The sequence below is a fragment of the Urtica dioica genome, chromosome 3 (assembly GCF_054948205.1).
Source record: "Urtica dioica subsp. dioica isolate 48M chromosome 3, U.dioica_male_clone48M_v1_H2, whole genome shotgun sequence".
NCBI lineage: Eukaryota > Viridiplantae > Streptophyta > Magnoliopsida > Rosales > Urticaceae > Urtica > Urtica dioica.
In genome coordinates this window covers 16,363,288-16,387,619 of record NC_142758.1, presented here as the reverse complement: position 1 = coordinate 16,387,619, position 24,332 = coordinate 16,363,288, and the positions used below count along the sequence as shown (strand labels likewise).

Sequence of the window (24,332 nt, the reverse complement as noted above, 5' to 3'; positions counted from 1 at the left end):
AGGTAAAAGCGTTACAGAAGGATGGACCTCGCCGCGGCACGATTTCAACCTCGCCGCGACGACTCTTTCCACAACGCTTTTTTAAAGCGTTGTAGAAACCATTCGCCGCGGCGATATTCATCTCTCGCCGCGGCGACATTATCTCGCTGCGGCTAGAAATATTCTCCGCCGCGGCGAGAAGGATACCGTGGAAAAGCAGTTTTTTATGAAACTTCCTCGCCGCGGCGATGAAGCAATCCTGCCGCGGCGAGATGATCCTACAACGGTTATAAAATCCGTTGTAGGACCTTCTCGCCGCGGCGAAGACATATTCTCGTCGCGGCGAGTGTTTTTAGGTTTGTTGGAATCGATCTAGGGTTTAAGAAAATAATTAACGCTTCGGTAAGCGGCGGAATTTTAAAAATAATTCTTTTCAAGTAAAAACAGTTTTTACTAACCTAGACCAAGAGCAAGTACATGTAATTAAAACCTATTATGAGTATAGAAGTTTACTAACCTTTCTTGAAGCTTGAACTTTGTAGAAGCTTTTGGAAAGTTTGCAACGCTCGTCTCCTCGCAGCACGTCTCTCTTTCTTTCCTCGGCACCTCGAGCAACCACGATAGTTTCTATCACTAAATCACTCGAAATGAAAGGAATCAGTGAGTGGGCACTTTTAAACACTACGACTTAAGAACGAGTCTTGAAGTCGCAGAGCTAAACTCTAGGTCAAATGAGGACCTAGGTGCGAAAACAAAATCGAAAAAAAACTAGAGAGAGAGAGAGAGGAGTTCGGCCAAAGTTCTAGAGAGAGAGTCTCTCAAATCTCTTAAACTTGGATGAATGAAATGTGAGGAATGAGCCTCCTATTTATAGGAGGAGGATTACCTTCAAAAGGTAGTTTCCTCTTTTGCTATTGCCTTGCACGTCCAACATGCCTCATGAAGGCTTAGGATTTGTTTCCTCATTTGATTTCCTCTTAGTTGGCCGAAAATGCACTTTCCTTCTTAAGGAAATTTGTTTCCCCTTTTTCTTTTGGCAAGTATCTTCATACATCAATGCACAAAATCAACTCTCTTTCTCACTATGGCATGAACGAAATTCAGCCTTATTTTCCTTGGGTTGGACGAAATTTGAGCTTCTAGAAGGAGCTTCTAGATGTTTCTTCATTTGTTCATGACAACATAAGAAAAGCCCATTAAGAATTTTCAAGTAAAATTCTATGAAATGAAATTAATCCTCAAGGCCCAATTACACTAATATGGCTGAGTAATATTTATTTCATTTGTCATCATATGACAATGTCAAAAAAATTTATTGACATTCTTTTCGTCCTATGTCCAAAAAGACAAAAATACCCTTTTGACAATTTTCGTAAAACTGTCTCGTTCTTGTTTTGACTTAGCTTCCAGTTTAACTATTCCTATCGATGTGATTCGTGACAGTGACCTCATGGACCCAAATGAACAAAGCTTGAGCTAAACACTTGGACTCAAAAGTTCACAAACCTTTTCCAAGTTTAGCTTAATGCCAACTGACTCCACTAAAGAGCTGACACTGAAAATCTCTCGGTTCAAATGAATTTGTTTTCTACTCAAGAATTCGACCTAATTATGATGAGCGGATCCACTGAATATTATCTATGTTTACCCTTCATGAATGTCATCAGCTAGTCGGGATTTACTAAATTACCATTTTACCCTTCTAGCTGTTATTTCCTCAACTCCTTTGTCGCTTGTGAATAAGTTAGAAACAATGTATTGACGAGGAGCTAACAAGTCACATTGTTTCATCCAAAAGAGTCAGGACTCAATTTGGACACTGGCCAGTTCATTTATTCACACTCCAAGGAACAAAGCATGAGGTGACATACATTGCATTTCAGCAATCTTGTACATGAATTCCATATCTATGAGAACTTCACAAAGTTACTGATGACAGACTCACAACTTAGTACTTCACCAATAGGCCTTGTTCGGAATCACATAGTGAGTCCGAACTTTGACTTTCTCAAATGAGAATACTAAGGTGTGAAATGGCATGTCTCATTTCAGGATTAAGGTAAGCATGACGCAATTCATACATAGTGACTTCGAGACATAAGAGGTTAAATGGTTTGTTCTTATATTGTCTCTAGAAGTGCACTGGTCAATTCAGTACCTTCGGAAGATACCTAGAAGAACTATAGAGTCCCCAACTCTCAATGCCTCATAACCAGACATCATAGATTCTTCTAACAATCGTACTGAGGTCAATAGTCCTTTGACCCTTAGATTGCGAATATATCGTTTTAAGCAAACTACGAAGAGTTTGTTCATGCAAATCTACATTTGTCTCTTCGTAAGTTGTTAAGTTTGTTTATGGACTAAAAGACTAAAGTTTTATCATAAAGCTTCAAACAAAGAAAGAATGAATGAACGTTTCAACTTTATTAATGAATAAGCAATTACAAGCAAGAGTCTTCGTAAGACTATATGACATCAAATGTACATAAATAGACACTACTACTCTTCTTGTGGGCACCATTGACAACAAGGTTTACCCTATATAAGCCCATTTTCAGTTTTTTTCTCATTCTCCTCAAAATACAAACGCGAGACAACCATTTCGGCCGATTCTGTCCTAATTTTTTCTTCCAAATTCCCTCGCCACGTCCTCGCCGCCCCGATTTCTCGCCGTCGCCTTGTCCTCGCCGCCATTCTCGCTCGCCACGTCCTCACCGCCACACTCTCCCGCGCATCTCTCTCTCTCGCCGCCTCTCACTCTCTCTTTAACATTGTAAGGTATGATTTTCTAAGTTTTTAAGGTGGTTATTGATTTAATTTCGTGTTGTTGATATGGATTTCGTGTATTTGAATATGGATTTCATGTTATTTCCCCGAGTTGCATGTTGTGGTTATTAATTTAACAAAATTAGGGTTATTGATTTAAGGTGGTTATTGATTTAACAAAATTAGTGTTTTTATTTTATTTTCTTTGTTTAGAACACGAAATTAGGTTTTTGTTTGACATATTATGAATGAATTTGAGTTAGAATTTGTGTTAGAATGAATTTGAGTTAGAATTTGTGTTAGAATGAATTTGAGTTAGAATTTGTGTTAGAATGAATTTGAGTTAGATTGTAATATCCGGATAGTGTTTGACATATTGTGACATCGGTTAGTATTTAAAATGGTTATATTGATTAATGTTGATATTGAATTGTTTATGAATTTCTCAATTGTTGGGATTGTTTATGAATTTCTGATTATTGGAATTGTTTATGAATTTGATATTGTTATGTTTAAATGAAGTTGGAATTGATATAGAATTTGTGATTATTGTGACATTGTTGGTATTTAAAATGGTTATGTTGATTGTAGATGTCGAGATTGAATTTTTTATGATTATGCTTTGTGAAGGTGAAAAATGGTTCGAACAAAAAATCCGGCAGGCGCCACGGCTCCGAGCACTTCCAAAGGTCCTAGTAAAAGTAAAGGTAAGCGAGCTCGTCAACCGTCCCTTGAAGCAGATTATAACACAAGTATCTTCACTAGCAAGGCCGCGGAGGATCGTTAAGACAAAATCACGTCGCGCAGTGTGATCCCTGAGCGGGGATTCAATGTTAGCTCTAACACCAAAATAGGAGTGTTAATCCGCAACAATATTCAAGTTCATGACTGGGTGAAGTATTGTGCCGTTCCCGAGTTCGAGGTGAACTTAAACTTCGTGTACGAATTCTACGCAAACTTACCAGATCACAATGGAGATGTTGTGACGGTCCGAGGTAGACCGGTCGATGTGAGCGTCGAAGCGATCAACGATTTGCTTGGGACCCCAGATGTGTCTTTCAAGAATGAAGGCTATCGGGAATGGTTAAGAACTTGCAGCCACGAGGAGATGGCGAGGTTGCTGTGCATTCCAGGAGAGGAGTGGGTCCTTGAAAAAGGAAAAATGGTACTCAAGCGTGACCAACTCACCAGGATTGCTAAAGCTTGGATTTACTTTGTTTGCGCTCGCCTCCTTTCCGATCAAGCACTTCACCACTCTTGACGAGGGTCGTATCCAGGTGTTGTTCTGCATCATAAAAGGTTATTCTATCAACGTCGGTCGATTCATCTACAATTGGATGAAGAGTCTAGACTATACTAATGAACGACACGGTTTGCCATATCCGTCAATCATTACCGGCCTTTGTACAAATGCGGGGGTAGGACGCTCGAAAAGGGATACGATCAAGGGTCCTATGGGGCCTATTACGAATAACATCATCGATCGGTATAAGATTAGGGAGGAACCACAAGCGGAGGAAGCGGAGGAAGCGGAGGAAGAAGGGGAAGAGGGACCACGAGCCTCGATTGTTCTTGCAAGCACCCCCGGTAGTCGACCCCGCCACCATCGACTACATAGCTCAATGCTCCAACTATCTCGTCGGCGGGTTCCAACACACGCAACAGTACATGCACCAACAAGCGGAGTATGGCGCCTCTCACATCAACCAATTGAACGATCTCTACTCTCGGTGGGACATCAACCAAGAGAACCAGGTGTTATTTCCTCCATATCCTCAATACTCCGACTATCCGTACCCACCACCACAGTGGCCACCGCATATGGCACCTCCTCAATATCCGGCGCACTCACCACCACCACCACCACCGAATGACGAGTAAACCAACAACACCAACTCCTCAATAACAATTTCAGACTCTTTTTAAATTTAAATAAAGACTCGCTTGGTTTGTTTATGTTTATGTTTAAGACTCGTGTTTTATTTAATGTGTGTTTGAGACTTGATTAATATTTACCGCTTGTGAAATCTGAATGTGTGATGGTTTTTTATTTGAATAGTAATTTTTTGTTGAAAAACAGGTTTAAAATGGGAAAGAAAGTGAAATATGAATGATGAGGTTATTATACTCTAATCTCGCCGCGGCGATGTACTATACTCGCCGCGGCGTGCAATCGATGCCGCGGCGTATTTTCTACGTCGCCGCGGCGAGGCATTCTACAACGCTTTGCAAAGCGTTGTAGAAAGTCCTCGCCGCAGCGAAAAGTTCACATCGCCGCGGCGAGAAACTTACCGAGAGCATGCATATTTGAAAACATGACCTCGCCGCAGCGAAATAATTTTCTCGCTGTGGCAAGTTTATCTCGCCGCGGCAGAATTACATAGTCGCCGCGGCGAGAGATTCTACAACGCTTCTTCAAGCGTTGTAGAAACGTCTCTCCGCGGCGGACAACATACATCGCCGCGGCGCGAAACTTACTGAAAACATACATTTTTTAAACATGATCTCGCCGCGGCGACATCATTTTCTTGCTGCGGCGATAAAATTTTCCCGATGCGGCGACATGTTGTCGCCGCGGCGAGAAACTTACCGAGAGCATGCATTTTTTTAAACATGATCTCGCCGCGGAGACATGATTGTCTCGCCGCGGCATGTTTTTCTCGCCGCGGCGGAATTACATAGTCGCCGCGGTGAGAGATTCTACAACGCTCTCCATAGCGTTGTAGAAAGTTCTCGCCGCGGCGCAAAACACACTTAGCCGCGGCGAGAAACATACCGAGAGCCTCCATTTTTTGTAAGTTGACCTCGCCGCGGCGACATCATATTCTCGCTGCGGAAAGTTGATCTCGCCGCGGCGTATTAACTTAGTCGCTGCGGCGAATAATTATTTTCGCCGCGGCAAGAGTCTAGAAATGATATTTTAAATTCAAACACTGTAGAAATGTTGTTCATAAGAGAATAACATAAAATCCAAAATGAAAATACATTGTTAACTATTCTAAATCAAACAAAAATAGGATCTATATCCTTACGAAGTAGATGAGAAACATCGTCATCATCAAAATCATCCATCTCTTGATCAATAGGAGGTAATCCCGATGTGAACGGTGGAATGCTAGACATGTCTTCGTCTTCTTCATCGTTACTATTTCTTGCTTTCATATGAACTACTAACGATAACTCTGGATTGGCTGGATCCGAAACATAAAACACTTGACTTGCTTGCGAAGCCAAAATAAATGAATCATTCTCGTAGCCGGATGTCTAAAGTCGACAACTGTAACTCCGTCATTATCAACTTTAACATGATTATTATCTGCCCATTTGCACTTGAATAATGCGACTCGCAACCCGCAATAATCAAGTTCCCAAATGTCTTCAATGTATCCATAATAGTTCATAAAATCATGTTTTGGATTCTTATCTTTGGCCGACGAAACATGTAATGCTTCGGCAAACAATGTAACACCACTATTTTGAACGGGATGCTTGTTGTCTCTCTCTTTTGTGTAAAATGTAAAACCATTAACAGAACAACCAGTGTACCTTGTAACCATTGAGGAAGGCCCGCCAGATAGTTTACTCAATGTAGATGAATGTCCTGCCTCTTTAAATAAGAGTTTTCCAAGCCAGTTCTGAAATAAACGGTTGTGCTCTTCTTGTAACCATTTTTCATTTCTGCCTTTCTTTGGATTATTCACTCTCAACTCATTCAAATGAATATCCACAAATGGCGTGACCTCAGAAACGTTGTGTAGCACATGGAGACCGGCTTGCTCCCATTCTTTTCGGTTGAAACTCGTATAGGTACCTATAAATAAAAACATACTTAAACAAGAACGCTCATAATTTAAAGTAACAAATAAAGTGTCAAAAACATACCTGTAGATAGAGCTTTTGAATCAAAATTGGTGTTTTTGGGTACCCCAATTTCGTCTGCTTTAGCTAAATACTCAGAACCAAACTCAACCGACTCTTCTGCTATGTAATTTTCAACTATGCTTCCTTCGGGCCTATTGTAGTTCTTCACGTAGCTTTTCAACATTTTCATGTAATGTTCGATTGGATACATCCACCGTAAGGTGGAAACAACTTTTCAAGCAAGCAGAGAGTTTTCACCAATTCTGACTGCATTAAATCTAGACGAGTAGGATCGATGACCTTCGAGCAAATTGAGTTAAAGAATACACATATCTTTGATATTGCGAATCTCGATACTACCAGAAATTTGGCCTCTAACTACTGCCGAACGCCGTAGTCATTTTAAGTCGACTACAGTTTACCGACTGTCATCTATTGCACTGGAGTCTTATATCTTTGATTATGACTCCAGTTTTTGGCCGTAGTGTATCTGTTTTATAAGACTGTAGTTAAAATATATAACTACATTTTATAGATGTAGTCTTACTAGTCTCATCTATAAATACTACAGCGTTATGATGTAGTTATATATAACTCAATTACATAAGAAAAAAAACACTACAGTTTTAACAAGTAGTCTTAATTTATTTAATTAGACAGACTACGGCGTTTTTGTGTCATCTATTGCACTGGAGTCTTATCTCTTTGCCTACGACTCCAGTTTTTTCTGTTGAAGACTACATCTTTAAAATGTAGTTGTTGAAGTTAAGAGTGCATAAACACTACAACTTTAGAAAGTAGTTTTAATTAATTGAATTTGACTGACTACTGTGTTTTTGTGTCATCTATAGCACTAAAGTCTATTCTATTTGGCTATGACTCCAGTCTTTTTTCTTGAAGACTACATTTTTTAATTGTAGTTTATATTCATGAAATTATATTTTAACAATATAGACTACATCTTATTTATGTAGAGCAATTTTTTAAAATAAAAATATATTTAAATAAATATAAAATTAAATACATAAATGAATATCTAAAAAAACACATGATATCCAAATAAATCTCATATTCCATTAAATCATCAATCAATATCATTATAGTGTCATACAAATAAAATTCATGTCTAATTTATTGCATACTTGGCCAAACAAGCTATTAAGCATGTTTTGATATCAGTTCATTAGCATGCAAAATTAATATACCCATTCACATGAAAAAAATAATTAAACAAAACGCAATAAAGTTTCACCGGGGAGAGTGGCTGGACCGGACGACATAAAGTCTAATTCCCTCTGTGAGCTTTTTATCTTGGTCGCCAACCTTGAGAGCAGAGAATCAGAGAAACCATATCAAAAACAAGTTATGACATAAAAGCTTAAAACAAACATTTATAAAAAAAAAAAAAAAAAAAAAAATACCAGATTGACCAAGTACTTCCTCACCAACTTCTTGATCTAAGTGGGAAAAGTGTTAGTGAAAACTGAACCAATATGTACAGAGTCACACACTCACACACAAACCAAATGAGTAAAGCTTACCCCAAATTTCGAGAGACGTCACAGCACTGTAAATCTTCCCTAGAATGTTGCTCGTCGATCTCAGCCAAGTCATTTCTTCATATCTTCCTCGAGAGCCTGCATTGCTGCCTTTCCTCCAAGGACAACAATCAATTCCCAGAATTATTTCTTACAAACTTAATCACAGAAAATATACTCAACTATTGTTCAGATACTAAGAGTGATAAAGCTGTCTTTGATGCCTATTAATCATGGTCACAGAGTATGCCCACCAAAAACGTTCGATAGCATTATTAGAATCTAGTTAGAAAAAAAAGAGGAGCTACAACAATAATTCAAATCCCGTGGTTATAAATGTGCTTGCCAGAAAGCTTTAATTGCTATTCTAATGCTGTCCACGATGTAACCGTATATTTTCCCAAAATGCAATGTATAGCCATTAGGGGTTTTAATTAAAAACTTGGTCTATTCAAATATTATTTTAACTTATCCATGTTTATTATTATTATGAATTTAAGGTTTTAAGTCAACTAGGGTTTAGTTACTTTATTTCAAAATTTTCCTTAGACTTACGAACAAATGAGTCTCCCTTTACTAGCAAAATAGGCTCCAACTAATTCACTTAATCTCTCTAAAAACTAGAAGCTATTAGGTTCCATGGAGATTTGCATTCATAAGTATTTCTTGTTAGCGCTAATTCATCACAGCTTCTCGTATCACGAGATCAAAATCCTGGGTTCATACCACTGTGATATCCATTTTCTTAAATGATGGGTATAGTGAAAAATGATTTATTTATTAAAAAGTTCAAAAACTTGTGGAAAATAATTCAAACTGATCTAAAAAAAAAAATAAACTGATCTCACCTTTGCAGTTGCTACCCACAGATCCTTGTATGTTGTGTCTGATACAGGATCACTGATTTGATTTATCTGAGAGGAGTCCAGGTTTTTGGAATGTCAATTTCATTATCTACGACTCTTAAATAGGACCAAATCAAGAGAACAAAACGTTTGTCTGTATAACAGAAAAATAAAATGCTGTTGAATAGCTATGAAGGTTCAATCAATATCAAAACCAACCTCTCCTGCATGTAGGCCCAAGTGTTCAGCCCAAAGGGAACATCGAAGACTATACGCGAATTTCCCTGAAACGCTATGGATCCTTGTCGTTGTGGCTGTTCGTACAAACACACGAACACACGTAAACTCAGAATGGTTTGTAAGAGTGAAGAGTTTGGTTCTGCCTTTTGAGCTCTTATTGGACTTAAGTCCCTATAGGATATTACTTACCTATTGAAAAGGAGTTTGAAACCATGGGCAGATCAATAAGCAAAGGTTGGCATGTGAGCATGTATTTTTTCTTTACCATTCTCAAATGGATTCCACAAATTATGAAATTAATTGAGTATCCTATAATTAAATCAAATATATGTATTGTCTCTGAAAAAGTAACTATATATTATTGTGCTATATTTTGTTGCAAGTACGCTGAAACACACAAAGTGATGCACATAGAAATGGTTCACAAACATACTGTGAGAAAATCCTTGAGCTTGGTCTTGTTTTCCTCGAGCTCAACGGTGGCGGCTGACTGTGCGGTGGCAGCGATCCCGCCTGGGATTATGGCATTACAGCATAGACATGTGATTGATAACAGTTTCATTTTGTACTCACAGTGAATCCTTTGTAGTCATGAGCAGGATAGATCAACGTCTCTTTCGGCAATGTAAAAATCTGCCTCCATGATGTATGTGCCATATATATATATAAAATCTTTTTTCAAAATTTGTTCAATAAAAAATTATCTAAAAATGCTTCATAACATATTTATACATATCATTTTTCATGCCTGTGAATGCACAGATTTGTAGAGCTGCTCTGAACTTCCACCCTGCAAAAGACGTAGCTATGTTAAAACCTCACAAGTATTGATGTTTCTCATGAAATACATTGCTACAAAAAAAAAGATATATCCCTTAATCCCATTTCATTTTAACCAAACATGAGGTGTAACATATTAAAAAGTATTCCAAACACGTTAAAAGTGTTTGGCGGAAGAAAATAAGAAGCAATATTGCTGAAACAAGAAAACCGAGAATGTACAGTCAAATAACCCAAAAATTTCAAATTTCGTGTGTGATATGAAAATCCAAATAATCAAGCGTACCTGAAAGTCGGTCCTTCCACATCCACGAATCAGCACAGCATCTCCGGTGAATGCCATTCTAGGGCGAGGCTGGTACGATTCATCACCAGTAACATAAGTGACGCAGCCCTGTGTGTGGCCCGGAGTAGCACGAACCTGCATCCAAATACAGCCTCTTTGTTGGCAATTCAGCAATAAAGACTAAATGTCATTATCATAAATCACTGTTGCCAAGCCTCTCTTTTCGACAATCGAAAACCACAAGCGCAACTATTCATTAACAATGCGTATCTAGCTAGTTCTGAAATGTAAGCTTATCCTATGTTTACATTTCTACACCAGTTCATATCTCTCTCTTCTAACATCATCGTGTAATTGGCACCAAGGGATAAGAGGTGTGAAAATTTGAGCCTACGTTCATATAAAACTATGTCGAATTCTGCAATGGTGTTCTTAGTGGTTCACATTCATTGACGTTTACTCCTATTAAAGCAAAGCTTAAACCCTACAACTCTCGAGGATTAAAGACAGTAATGTTCTGACTTTTATAATCCTTAATTACCTCGAGAGAAAGACCCCCAAAATGGATTTTATCACCCGGTTCGGTGAGAACATCAGCTTTTGAACCACTTCCTTTAGAAATCACTGACTTCACGCCCGCCACTTTGCCCTGCTCAAATCAATTGCGTTTCAATTCAACTATCAATCAAAATCCCAAAAAATAAAAAATTACAATGACCATACGATTTCAAACAATCACAAGTTCTGAGTCAAGGGAAAGAGTAGTGTGTTGACAAACCTTAATGAGACCGGTCCCGGTGATGTGATCGGCGTGGACATGAGTGTTCATCGCGTATACAAGCTTAAGCCCCAATTCTGGAATGAGAGACAAGTCTCTGTCAACTGTCTTGTCCACATGATCAATCAACTGAAAAATCACTCACAAGACCATCCTTACTCAGACGAAGATCATTGATAATTACAAATAAATACAGCACAATCTAAAAAACAATCTCAGCCACGGAAATCAACAACAAAGACCCACGAGAGATAAACACAATGAAAAGCCCCAAATATCCGAAACTAAATACCTAATCTCATATTCAAGGCTGCTAAGGGTTTTAAGTTTTACCTTGCTTGAACGAATTTCAGAGCACTCAGGGACTCTTTCACTTCCTCCCAATCAACGCTTAATCTCGCTGAAACCAAGGAACCACAAGCTCAGTCACGAGTTCGCGGAGGGTAAAAGAAACGTGGAAGAATAAGACCGGAGAAGATGAAGAAGATTGACGGCGATGGGTGAAAATACGAGATGAGAGAGAGAGAGAGAGTATCTGAGGTTTACGAAGAGAGAGTGACTGAGAATGTGAGATATACGAATATGAGAGAGAGTTTTTGATGTACTTGAGGTTAATTTTTTTTACTTAGTCAATTTTAGAATTGAGATTTTGATGTACTTGTTAAAACAAAAAATTTAGTGGGAAATTTCCCTCCAACATCAAAATAATGAAATGTTAGTTTTTTTTTTTTTAGTGCTACCACTACTTTTTTAGATTTAGCTGTAGTGAAATGTGCTAAATTTTAGTGGAAAATTTCCTTCCATTCAAAAGTGGTGAAATTTTGGTAATTTTTAAATTTTTTGGTATTACCACTACTTCTTTATATTGACTGTAGAGAAAAAAAGACCATTAACTACAACTTTTGTTCGACTAGAGTCTAATATAGGCCTAGAAAAAGGTGACCGTAGTCTGTATTCAAAGACTCCATTAAAAGGCTAAACTGAAGTTAAAAAAAAACTGTAGTTATATCCCACATTTCTGATAGTGCCCACATCTTTTGGCACAATTCCTCGCAAAGCAAGAGGCAACATTTGCTGTAGCAGTACATGACAGTCGTGAGTCTTCATTCCAATAAGTCTCAAATCTTTCAAAGACACGAACCTCTTATAGTTTGATGAATGACCATCGGGGACTTTAATAGAAGCAAACCAGCTACACAACTTCTTCTTCTCCTTTCGATCTAGAGTGTACTTTGCTGGTGGCAATTTTGTTTTTTTTCCACCCCCCTCTTGGGGATGCAAAATGCTTCTTATATTCATCTCTTTGAGATCCATTCGAGATTTTAATCCGTCTTTCGATTTATTTGGATCATCAAGAAGCGTACCGATAAACGATTCACACACATTTTGTTGTCAATGGTGCCCACAAGAAGAATAGTAGTGTCTATTTATGTACATTTGATGTCATATAGTCTTACGAAAACTCCTGCTTGTAATTGCTTATTCATTAATAAAAAGTTGAAACGTTCATTCAATCTTTATTAATTGTGATGATTAGTTAGTTTTTATATTCAATTTTGGATTGGTTTTAGATGTAAATATTTCTTTTGAATGTTTTGAAAATGTAGATATTATTTTTTGGATTGAAGGTTATTTTAGGTGCCATATTTTTTACAACGGATTTTAGTACGTGTAAAAAATGATTTCAGGTTCAAAAAGAAGCCTCTCGCCGCGGCGACCTTGACATTTCGCCGCGGCGTATAACGTTTGCCGCGGCGCAAAATAAGAGTCGCCGCGGCAAAAAAGATACCGAGAGCACATTATTTATAAATCAAAACCTCTCCGCGGCGATGTTTTTGTTTCGCCGCTGCGACATGCGCTACGCCGCGGCTAACCTAAAACGCCGCCGCGGCGGGTTTTTAAAAAAATAATCATAAACCATTTACAACGGATATCTAACCGTTGTAGAAACCCGTCGCCGCGGCGCAGAACATACGTCGCCGCGGCTAACATCTCGCCGCGACGATGTCTAATTTTAGCCGCGGCGACAGAATTCTACAATGGAATGAAATCCGTTGTAGAATGTTGTCGCCGCGGCTCAGAACATACATCGCCGCGGCACACAACTTTCCACGGCGACGTATAGTTCTCGCCGCGGCGAGATATTCTACAACGGATATTTATATCCGTTGTAGAATATCTCGCCGCGGCGGGAATTCTACTTCGCCGCGGCGAGGTGTTTGAAAATATTTAAAAATTACACAATGGATTCATACCGTTGTAGAAGCTTCTACAACGCTTAAATATCCGTTGTAGAAGCTTAGTTTCTACAACGGATAATTAAGCGTTGTAGAAAGCTCTTGGATTCTACAACGGATTTTTAAGCGTTGTAGAAGCTTCTACAACGCAGGATTCTACAACGCTTGATAAGCGTTGTAGAATCATTCTACAACTGTTTTTAAGCGTTGTAGAATCCTAGTTTTGTAGTAGTGAGTCGGCCAAGGTAGAGAGAGAGGCTCTCAATCTCTAAATCTTGGGATAAATGAAATGAGAAGAATAAGGGGTCTATTTATAGGAGAAATTTTACCTTTAATAAGATAGTTTCCTCTTCTATAGAATATCACATATTCATGAGCAAATATCATCTCTTTCTCTTTCTCATTTGGGCGGCCAAGAGAGCTTCTAGAAGCCTAGGATTGGTTTCCTCTTCTACTTCCCTCTTGCTTTGGCCGAAATCCCTTGTTCCTTATAGAGGAAATTTGTTTAATCTTTTTCTTTTGGCAAGTATCTTGATACATTGATGCACAAAATAATCTAGCTTTTTCTCCTTTGGGTTGGACGGCCATGTTGTCTAAAATGGGCTTCTAGATGCTTCTTCATTTGTTCACGACAACATAAGAAAAAGCCCATTAAGACTTTTCAAGTAAAATTCTATGAAATGAAATTAATCCTCAAGGCCCAATAAACTATTCATGGCCGAGTGGTTTAAGTTTCATTTTTCATCATATGAAAATGTCAAAAAATTTATTGACATTCATTTCGTCCTATGTCCAAAAAGACAAAAATACCCTTTAGACAATTTTCGTAAAACTTGTCTCGTTCTTGTTTTGACTTAGCTTCTAGTTTAACTATTCCTACTCGATATGATTTGTGATAGTGACCTCATGGATCCAAATGAACAAAGCTTGAGCTAAATACTTGGACTCAAAAGTTCACAATTCTTTTCCAAGTTTAGCTTAATGTCAACTGACTCCACTAAAGAGTTGATACTGAAAATCTCTCTGTTCAAATGAATTTATTTTCTACTCAAGAATTCAACCTAATTGTAATGAGTGGATCCAGTGAATATTATCTATGTTTACCCTTCATGAATATCATCAGCTAGTCGATATTTACAAAATTACCATTTTACCATTCTAGCTGTTATTTCCTCAACTCCTTTGTCACTTGTGAATAAGTTAGTGTTGGAATTGATCTAGGGTTTAGGAAAAAGATTAAACGCTTCGGGAAGCGGCGGAATTTTAAAAAATTTCTTTTCAAGTAAAACAGGTTTTACTAACCTAGACAAAGAAGCAAGTATATGTAATTAAAAACCAATATGAGCTAAAGAGTTTACTAACCTTTCTTGAAGCTTGAACTTTGAAGAAGCTTTTGGAAAGTTTGCAACGCTCGTCTCCCCTCGTAGCACGTCTCTCTTTCTTTCCTCGGCACCTCGAGCAACCACGAAAGTTTCTATCACTAAATCACTCGAAAAGAAGGAATCAGTGAGTGGGCACTTTTAAACACTACGACTTAAGAACGAGTTTCGAAGCCGCAGAGCTAAACACTAGGTTGAGTGAGGACCTAGGTGCCAAGACAAGAAAAAATCGAAAATAAACTAGAGAGAGAGAGAGGATTTTCGGCCACAAGTTCTAGAGGGAGAGTCTCTCAAATCTCTTAAACTTGGATGAATGAAATATGAGGAATGGGGCTCCTATTTATAGGAGAGGTTTTACCTTCAATAAGGTAGTTTCCTCTTCTATAGAATATCACATATTCATGAGCAAAAATCCTTTATTTACCATTCCATCTTGGGCGCCCAAGGCTGCCTCCTAGAGGCTTGGATTTGTTTCCTTTTTTGTTCCTTGGCTTGCCCTTTTCTCACTTGGCCGAAATTCCCCATGCATGTGTGGGAAATTTGTTTCCTCTTTTTCTTTTGGCAAGTATCTAAATACATTTATGCACAAAATAAACTCTCCTATTTCTCTATAGGGTAGGCGCCCATAATCTTCTAGAAAAGGCTTCTAGAATTTTCTTCACTTGTTCATGACAACATAAGAAAAGGCCCATTTAGAATTTTCAATAAAATTCTTATGAAATGAAATTAATTCACAAGGCCCAATGATCAAGTCATGGCCGAGTGACATTAAGTCATCAAATGAACTTGTCAAAAAATTTATTGACATTCATTTCATCCTTTGTCTCAAAAGACAAAAATACCCTTTTTGACTATTTTCGTTCTTGTTTTGACTTAGCTTCCAGTTTAACTATACTTATCGATGTGATTCGTGACAGTGACCTCATGGACCCAAATGAACAAAGCTTGAGCTAAACACTTGGACTCAAAAGTTCACAAACCTTTTCCAAGTTTAGCTTAATGCCAACTGACTCCACTAAAGAGCTGACACTGAAAATCTCTCGGTTCAAATGAATTTGTTTTCTACTCCAGAATTCGACCTAATTATGATGAGCGGATCCACTGAATATTATCTATGGTTACCGTTCATGAATGTCATCAGCTAGTCGGGATTTACTAAATTACCATTTTACCCTTCTAGCTATTATTTCCTCAACTCATTTGTCGCTTGTGAATAAGTTAGAAACAATGTATTGACGAGGAGCTAACAAGTCACATTGTTTCATCCAAAAGAGTCAGGACTCAATTTGGACACTGGTCAGTTCATTTATTCACACTCCAAGGAACAAAGCATGAGGTGACATACATTGCATTTCAGCAAGCTTGTACATGAATTCCATATCTATGAGAACTTCACAAAGTTACTCATGACAGACTCACAACTTAGTACTTCACCAATAGGCCTTGTTCGGAATCACATAGTGAGTCCAAACTTTGACTTTCTCAAATGAGAATACTAAGGTGTGAAATGGCATGTCTCATTTCAGGATTAAGGTAAGCACAATGCAATTCATACGTAGTGACTTCGAGACATAAGAGGTTAAATGGTTTTTTCTTATCTTGTCTCTAGAAGTGCACTGATCAATTCAGTACCTTCGGAAGATACCTAGAAGAACTATAGAGTCCCCAACTCTCAATGCCTCATAACAAGACATCATAGATTCTTCTAACAATCATACTGAGGTCAATAGTCCTTTGACCCTAAGATTGCGAATATATCGTTTTAAGCAAACTACGAAGAGTTTGTTCATGCAAATCTACATTTGTCTCTTCGTAAGTTGTTAAGTTTGTTTATGGACTAAAAGACTAAGGTTTTATCATAAAGCTTCAAACAAAGAAAGAATGAATGAACGTTTCAACTTTATTAATGAATAGATAGGCAATTACAAGCAAGAGTCTTCATGAGACTTTATTACATCAAATGTACAAAATAAAGACTACAACTCTTCTTGTGGGCACCATTGACAACAAACTCCCACTTGACTCAAAGAAGGTGTGTGTAGTCCTTCATGCCTAATCCCTCACGATGTTGGTCGAAGACCTTGTTTGCTAGGGCCTTGGTGAATGGATCTGCGAGGTTGTCCACCGTTGAGATCTTCTTCACTTCCACGTCTCCGCGCTGCACGATCTCTCGAATCAAATGGTATTTCCTCTCAATATGCTTAGAGCGCTTATGGCTTCTAGGTTCCTTTGAGTTAGCGACAGCCCCACTATTATCACAATAAAGGGTCATGGGCTCGTCGACGTTTGGAACAACTTCCAAATACTTAAGGAACTTTCTAAGCCATACAGCCTCTTTGGATGCTTCACAAGCAGCCACATATTCTGCTTCCATTGTGGAGTCAGCAATGCAAGATTGCTTAATACTTCTCCACACAACAGCTCCACCATTAAGGATGAACACAGATCCCGAAGTGGATTTCCTGGAATCCTTATCCGCTTGAAAATCGGAGTCGGTATATCCCGTCATAGTCAGGTCAGTGCCTGAGTATGTAAGCATCAAGTTCCTAGTTCTTCAAAGATACTTAAGAACATGCTTAACAGCAATCCAGTGCTCGGGTCCAGGGTTGGATTGGAAACGACTAACTACGCCAACGGCGAAACAGATGTCAGGTCTAGTGCAAAGCATAGCATACATGAGGCTTCCTACGGCAGAGGCGTAAGGAACCTTCCTCATGTCTTCAATCTCTTGTGCAGTCTTGGGAGACTGGTCCTTAGAGAGTGAAACTCCATGCCTAAAGGGTGTTTGACCCCTCTTGCAGTCTTGCATCGAGAAGCGATCCATTATCTTATCAATATAAGACGCTTGAGAGAGTGACAGGGTCCGGTTTTTCCTATCTCGAAAGATTTGGATCCCCAGAATGTACGCGGCTTCTCCTAGATCCTTCATATCGAATTGCTTTGCCAGCCAGACCTTAACCTCAGATAACTTACCCACGTCATTACCAATGAGTAGTATATCATCGACATATAGTACCAGAAACACAACCTTGCCTTCGTGTATTAACTTGTAAACACAAGGCTCATCTATTGACTGTTCAAAGCCAAAGCTCTTTACAGTTTCATCGAATCTAATATTCCATGACCTAGATGCTTGCTTTAGTCCATAAATGGATTTAAGCAACTCACAAACCTTGGTCTCTTGACCTTTATCCACGAAACCGTCTGGTTGAGCCATGTAAATGCGCTCGTCAAGATTGCCATTCAGAAAGGCTGTCTTGACATCCATTTGCCAGATCTCATAGTCGAGAGCTGCAGCTATGGATAGGAGTATGCAGATGGATTTAAGCATCGCGACTGGCGAGAAGGTTTTTTCATAGTCAATCCCTTCTTGTTGGGTATAACCCTTCGCCACAAGTCGTGCTTTGAACGTCTCGACGTTCCCATCAGGACCCATTTTCTTCTTGTATATCCACTTACACCCTACGGGTTTAATCCCTTCAGGAAGGTCTACAAGTTTCCAGACTTTGTTGACATACATCGAGTGCATTTCAACTTTCATGGCGTCAAGCCAAAGGTTTGATTCAGAACAAGCCATCGCTTGGCTATAGGAAACAGGGTCATCCATGTCGGAGACGGCTACGAGAGAGTCTCCATAAGACATGTACCTGTCAGGCTGTTGAACAGCCCTCCCACTACGTCGAAGTACTACTTGACGAGATTCTGATGAGTTAGGTCGTGTTTCAGTTGGGGTAAGAACAGTTCTTACAGATGAGGTAGAAGCTTCCTCACCCAACTTTTCTTCAAGCACAATTTTGCTTCTAGGTTTCGCATCCTTCATAAAGTCCTCCTCAAGGAAACGAGCATTCGTGCTAACGAAAGTCTTATCATCCTCGGGACTATAGAAAGTAAAACCTTTGGTTTCCTTCGGATATCCTACAAACAGGCACAATTCTGACCTACTAGCCAACTTGGTAGTCTTTTGCCTCAGCACGTGTGCAGGGCAACCCCAAATTCGGATGCGGCCAAGATTCACTTTACGGCCAGTCCATCGTTCATAAGGATTACCAGGAACCGTTTTAGACGGAACTTGGTTCAGAATGTAAGCGGCTGTTTCGAGGGCATATCCCCAAAAGGAAAGCGGGAGTGATGAGTAACTCATCATTGATCTAACCATCTCCATAAGAGTTCGGTTTCTTCTCTCCGACACTCCGTTTTGTTGAGGTGTGCCAGGTGCGGTAAGCTAAGAAACGAGACCTTCTTCTTTAAGAAAGTCATCGAACTCTCCAGACATATACTTACCACCTCGATCAAATCGAAGGGTTTTGATCACTTTGCCAATCTGCTTTTCCACTAAAGCCCTAAAGACCTTAAATACGTTAAAGGTCTCGGATTTGTGTTTAAGCAAATAGATAAACCCATATCTTGAGTAATCATCAGTGAAGGTAACGAAGTATTCGTATCCTCCACGTGCCTGTTGGTTGAGCGGACCACATACATCAGAATGTATTAGTTCCAGCAACTCAGTGGCTCTTCGACCCTTATCGGAGAAAGGTCGCTTAGTCATTTTTCCTTCTATGCAGGATTCACAAGTAGGTAGTGAACCTATTGCAGAGGCTTGGAGTGGACCATCCCTCACAAGTCTCTTAATCCTATCTAGACTGATATGACCAAGTCTTAAGTGCCAGAGGTATGTTGATTTTGTTAGATCGGAGGATTCAGAATGTTTGATCCTCTTTGGCTCCCTAATTAGATCGTTATCTATTTCGGTGTCTAAAAGAGAAGGTTGAGTGGGATAGATGTAAAAAAGACCATTCTTCATACATGCATCAGTGACAAAAGAATTAGAAAAAGAAATACGAATTCCATTCTTTATAAACTTTAAACAATAATCTTGCTCAAGAAGACGAGCAACGGATATTAAGTTCTTCCCAAAGGTAGGAACAAAATAAACATTATCCAAGTTTAAAGTGCGGTCTTCAAAAGACAGCGTCACGGATCCCACAGCCTTCGCAGACACCAGGCTCTCATCACCCCATTTGAAACAGAACTCGCCTTCCTCTAAGCTTTTGGTTTTCTTGAAACCATTCAAGGAACAACAAATATGGTTAGTAGCAGCGGAGTCAAGAATCCACGTTGATACATTATATGCTACTAAGCATGCTTCAGTAACTAGTACAATACTATGTTCCTTTGCTTTGAGATAGGCAGGACAGTTCGTTTTATCGGCCTTGTGAGGCCTCTTCTTAGTTCCAGAGGCGGAGGCTTTTTGCTCAGTAGCATATGCCTCTCCTTGATTCCTCTTTCTCTTATTGAGACCTTCAGCAGTGTGAAGCTCCTTCATAAGCTTGGTAACAGTGTACTCTAGCTTGGTCATGGAGTAGTTCAGCATGAAGATATCAAGAGACTTGGGGAGAGTTTCTAAGATCATATCTATGATATTCTTCCCATCAATCTCAGATCCTAGGATTTCCATTTCATTTAGGTAACTAATGATCAGCATCATATGGTCCCTAACAGGAGTCCTAGCCTTCATGCGACAGTTCATAAACTGTTGGACTGCTTGTAGCCTTTTTTTACGCCTTTGCCCTTCAAACATCTCAAGGAGATTGTAGAGCATGTCGGCGGCAGTCTCGATGTCACGATGTTGCTCTTTCAGCATATTGTTCATAGATGCCAAGATATAGCACCTCACAATCTCATCGGATCGAAGCCAGGCCGCCAAGGCGTCTATGTCCTCTTGAGTTGAATCATCATTCGTCAGAGGAGGACACGGGGTGGTGAGTACCCATTTGTGCTTGTTAACGGTAGGTATTATGTCGAGGTTACGTTTCGAATCTACGTAGTTTTCGTTTTCGAGTTTGATCGAGGAAAGAAAGATTGAGAGATGGTTGAGAGACATATTGCCTATATAAGTTGAAACAAGTTTATGATTAGTCTTTGGTTTAGGATTTAAGTTTTATTAAGACTTTTATAAAATCCAAAGGTGTTATAAACCAAACGATAATTTACTCCCTCAAGAGAAGGCCGCAAAAAATCTCCTTTTATAAGTAAATGACACATCATTAATGCTAAGCCAAGATGTCAATACATCTATTTTGACTAGCCACCTTTTAAATTGGTTTGATCACTCACATCCTTTCGCAGAGCCTCAAGGGAGGATTACTAGGGATTGAGCCTAAGTGTGTAACCAACCACTTAGTCCAAAAGATCAGCTTTGAAAAACAATCCCCCAAGGGGAGGCCTTGTCATCATTGCATCACTCTCGGACGTAGCTCATTGAGCAATGATCGAAGCAATAACGCCTTGGAGTACTCACATTTAAGTGAGGGTCGCAAGAGCGGCTCTTAGTCCCACGTTATTGCATCTTTCATTAGTGTTGGGGATCGTGGGTTACAAACAACGAATATAACCCTCCCACTTAGTTTTGGAGATGGTTCATCGACTCTTATAAGTTCGGAAACAAATTTCCTAGTTAGAGAGCGACAGAGCGGACAACTAGAAGAGAATCCTAGATCGACATGTTCAGAGCACTATTAGTGCATAAAGGCACAAGGTACATACTCGATCTTTTCCTATTTTCTATTTCGGGAAAGTGCGTGAGGGAAGTGTGAACTTCAACTCACTCGAACACTTGAAAGTTTGAGATTACACATCTTTTTATTTTTCGGCTTGTCTACAAGGAGACCTCCCACTCAAATTTTCAAGAGCATATAGATTTTGAACATATGTGATATAGATATAGTTTTGAAAACATTTTGAAAATTTATTTGATTTGGATGACAAAATATTTTTCAAGTTTGAAAGTGAAAACGGTTTTTCAAAATTCAAACTAGTTTTGTAAAAATTCAATTTCAATTAAACTTTCAAAAATCAAAACATTTTAATCTTACACATCATGTTTATAATCATATGAAAAACATTTTTGCTCAAGAAAATTTTCTCATTAGAGTTCTATAACTCATGGTAGTGGGGTTTGAAAATCCGGATTTCTAAAAAAAACTGGAGTTTCAGACAGCCGCGCACCTCGGAGTAAAATCGCCATATCTGGCGGCTCCGATGTCCTTTTGAGCCGAAACCGGTGGAATTGGACAGAGGACAGACAGAGCTTTAATTTGATTCAAGAATCATTAAATTTCGATTTTTGAGCAGAGAGTTATGCCACTTTTAATTCGGGTTTACTCCAGCTGCTCTAAGAAAAAGAAATAAATTAAAGCTTGGTCCTATTTAGGTGCGAAAAAGAATCAAGTGTAACGGAACGTTTTAAGATGTTGTTTAAAGCTTTTATTTGTGTTTTATTAGCAGGGTAATAACATAGAATAAAAGAAATAACAACAAGCATAAAACGAATACGGTAAATAAAAGAAACTAGAAAGACAAAGTAACTAGTCACAAAATTTACCGAAATTTCTCAAACCTTTAAAACACGTTTTTCAATATAAAAAATTAAAAACTTTTAGAACTGATTCTAATGTGTTTTAAAAACATCACAAACTAATAGAAAATCAACATACTTTTTAATTTAAAGACATGAGTAATAAATTAAAAAAAATCTAAGATAACAATTCTAACTTGTCACAAAATTAGTAAACTTTCGAAAACGATTTTCAAGCTCATATTTTTAAATACATGTACATGCTAATCTTTGACCATAGCTCTGATACCATTTGTTGGAATTGATCTAGGGTTTAGGAAAAAGATTAAACGCTTCGGGAAGCGGCGGAATTTTAAAAAAATTCTTTTCAAGTAAAACAGGTTTTACTAACCTAGACAAAGAAGCAAGTACATGTAATTAAAAACCAATATGAGCTAAAGAGTTTACTAACCTTTCTTGAAGCTTGAACTTTGAAGAAGCTTTTGGAAAGTTTGCAACGCTCGTCTCCCCTCGCAGCACGTCTCTCTTTCTTTCCTCGGCACCTCGAGCAACCACGAAAGTTTCTATCACTAAATCACTCGAAAAGAAGGAATCAGTGAGTGGGCACTTTTAAACACTACGACTTAAGAACGAGTCTCGAAGTCGCAGAGCTAAACACTAGGTCGAGTGAGGACCTAGGTGCCAAGGTAAGAAAAAATCGAAAATAAACTAGAGAGAGAGAGAGAGGATTTTCGGCCACAAGTTCTAGAGAGAGAGTCTCTCAAATCTCTTAAACTTGGATGAATGAAATATGAGGAATGCGGCTCCTATTTATAGGAGAGGTTTTACCTTCAATAAGGTAGTTTCCTCTTCTATAGAATATCACATATTCATGAGCAAAAATCCTTTATTTCCCATTCCATCTTGGGCGCCCAAGGCTGCCTTCTAGAGGCTTGGATTTGTTTCCTTTTTTGTTCCTTGGCTTGCCCTTTTCTCACTTGGCCGAAATTCCCCATGCATGTGTGGGAAATTTGTTTCCTCTTTTTCTTTTGGCAAGTATCTAAATACATTTATGCACAAAATAAACTCTCCTATTTCTCTATAGGGTAGGCGCCCATAATCTTCTAGAAAAGGCTTCTAGAATTTTCTTCACTTGTTCATGACAACATAAGAAAAGGCCCATTTAGAATTTTCAATAAAATTCTTATGAAATGAAATTAATTCACAAGGCCCAATGATCAAGTCATGGCCGAGTGACATTAAGTCATCAAATGAACTTGTCAAAAAATTTATTGACATTCATTTCATCCTTTGTCTCAAAAGACAAAAATACCCTTTTTGACTATTTTCGTTCTTGTTTTGACTTAGCTTCCAGTTTAACTATTCCTATCGATGTGATTCGTGACAGTGACCTCATGGACCCAAATGAACAAAGCTTGAGCTAAACACTTGGACTCAAAAGTTCACAAACCTTATCCAAGTTTAGCTTAATGCCAACTGACTCCACTAAAGAGCTGACACTGAAAATCTCTCGGTTCAAATGAATTTGTTTTCTACTCAAGAATTTGACCTAATTATGAAGAGCGGATCCACTGAATATTATCTATGTTTACCCTACATGAATGTCATCAGCTAGTCGGGATTTACTAAATTACCATTTTACCCTTCTAGCTGTTATTTCCTCAACTCCTTTGTCGCTTGTGAATAAGTTAGAAACAATGTATTGACGAGGAGCTAACAAGTCACATTGTTTCATCCAAAAGAGTCAGGACTCAATTTGGACACTGGCCAGTTCATTTATTCACACTCCAAGGAACAAAGCATGAGGTGACATACATTGCATTTCAGCAATCTTGTACATGAATTCCATATCTATGAGAACTTCACAAAGTTACTCATGACAGACTCACAACTTAGTACTTCACCAATAGGCCTTGTTCGGAATCACATAGTGAGTCCGAACTTTGACTTTCTCAAATGAGAATACTAAGGTGTGAAATGGCATGTCTCATTTCAGGATTAAGGTAAGCATGATGCAATTCATACGTAGTGACTTCGAGACATAAGAGGTTAAATGGTTTGTTCTTATATTGTCTCTAGAAGTGCATTGGTCAATTCAGTACCTTTGGAAGATACCTAGAAGAACTATAGAGTCCCCAACTCTCAATGCCTCATAACCAGACATCATAGATTCTTCTAACAATCATACTGAGGTCAATAGTCCTTTGACCCTAAGATTGCGAATATATCGTTTTAAGCAAACTACGAAGAGTTTGTTCATGCAAATCTACATTTGTCTCTTCGTAA

The 24,332-nt window shown here is 38.6% G+C and overlaps 2 long non-coding RNA genes across 2 annotated transcripts; both read right to left on the bottom strand.

Annotated features, from left to right (window-relative positions):
* Positions 1-7,717: 7,717 nt before the first annotated feature.
* LOC149402436 (uncharacterized) lies at positions 7,718-9,312 on the bottom strand. The gene is made up of 4 exons (XR_016296210.1): positions 9,212-9,312; positions 8,996-9,061; positions 8,151-8,258; positions 7,718-7,932 (listed from the first exon to the last, which is right to left on the bottom strand). It is a non-coding gene; the product is annotated as an uncharacterized LOC149402436 (long non-coding RNA).
* Positions 9,313-9,797: 485 nt separating this feature from the next.
* On the bottom strand, positions 9,798-10,435 carry LOC149402435 (uncharacterized). The gene is made up of 3 exons (XR_016296148.1): positions 10,299-10,435; positions 9,981-10,022; positions 9,798-9,865 (listed from the first exon to the last, which is right to left on the bottom strand). It is a non-coding gene; the product is annotated as an uncharacterized LOC149402435 (long non-coding RNA).
* Positions 10,436-24,332: the final 13,897 nt, after the last annotated feature.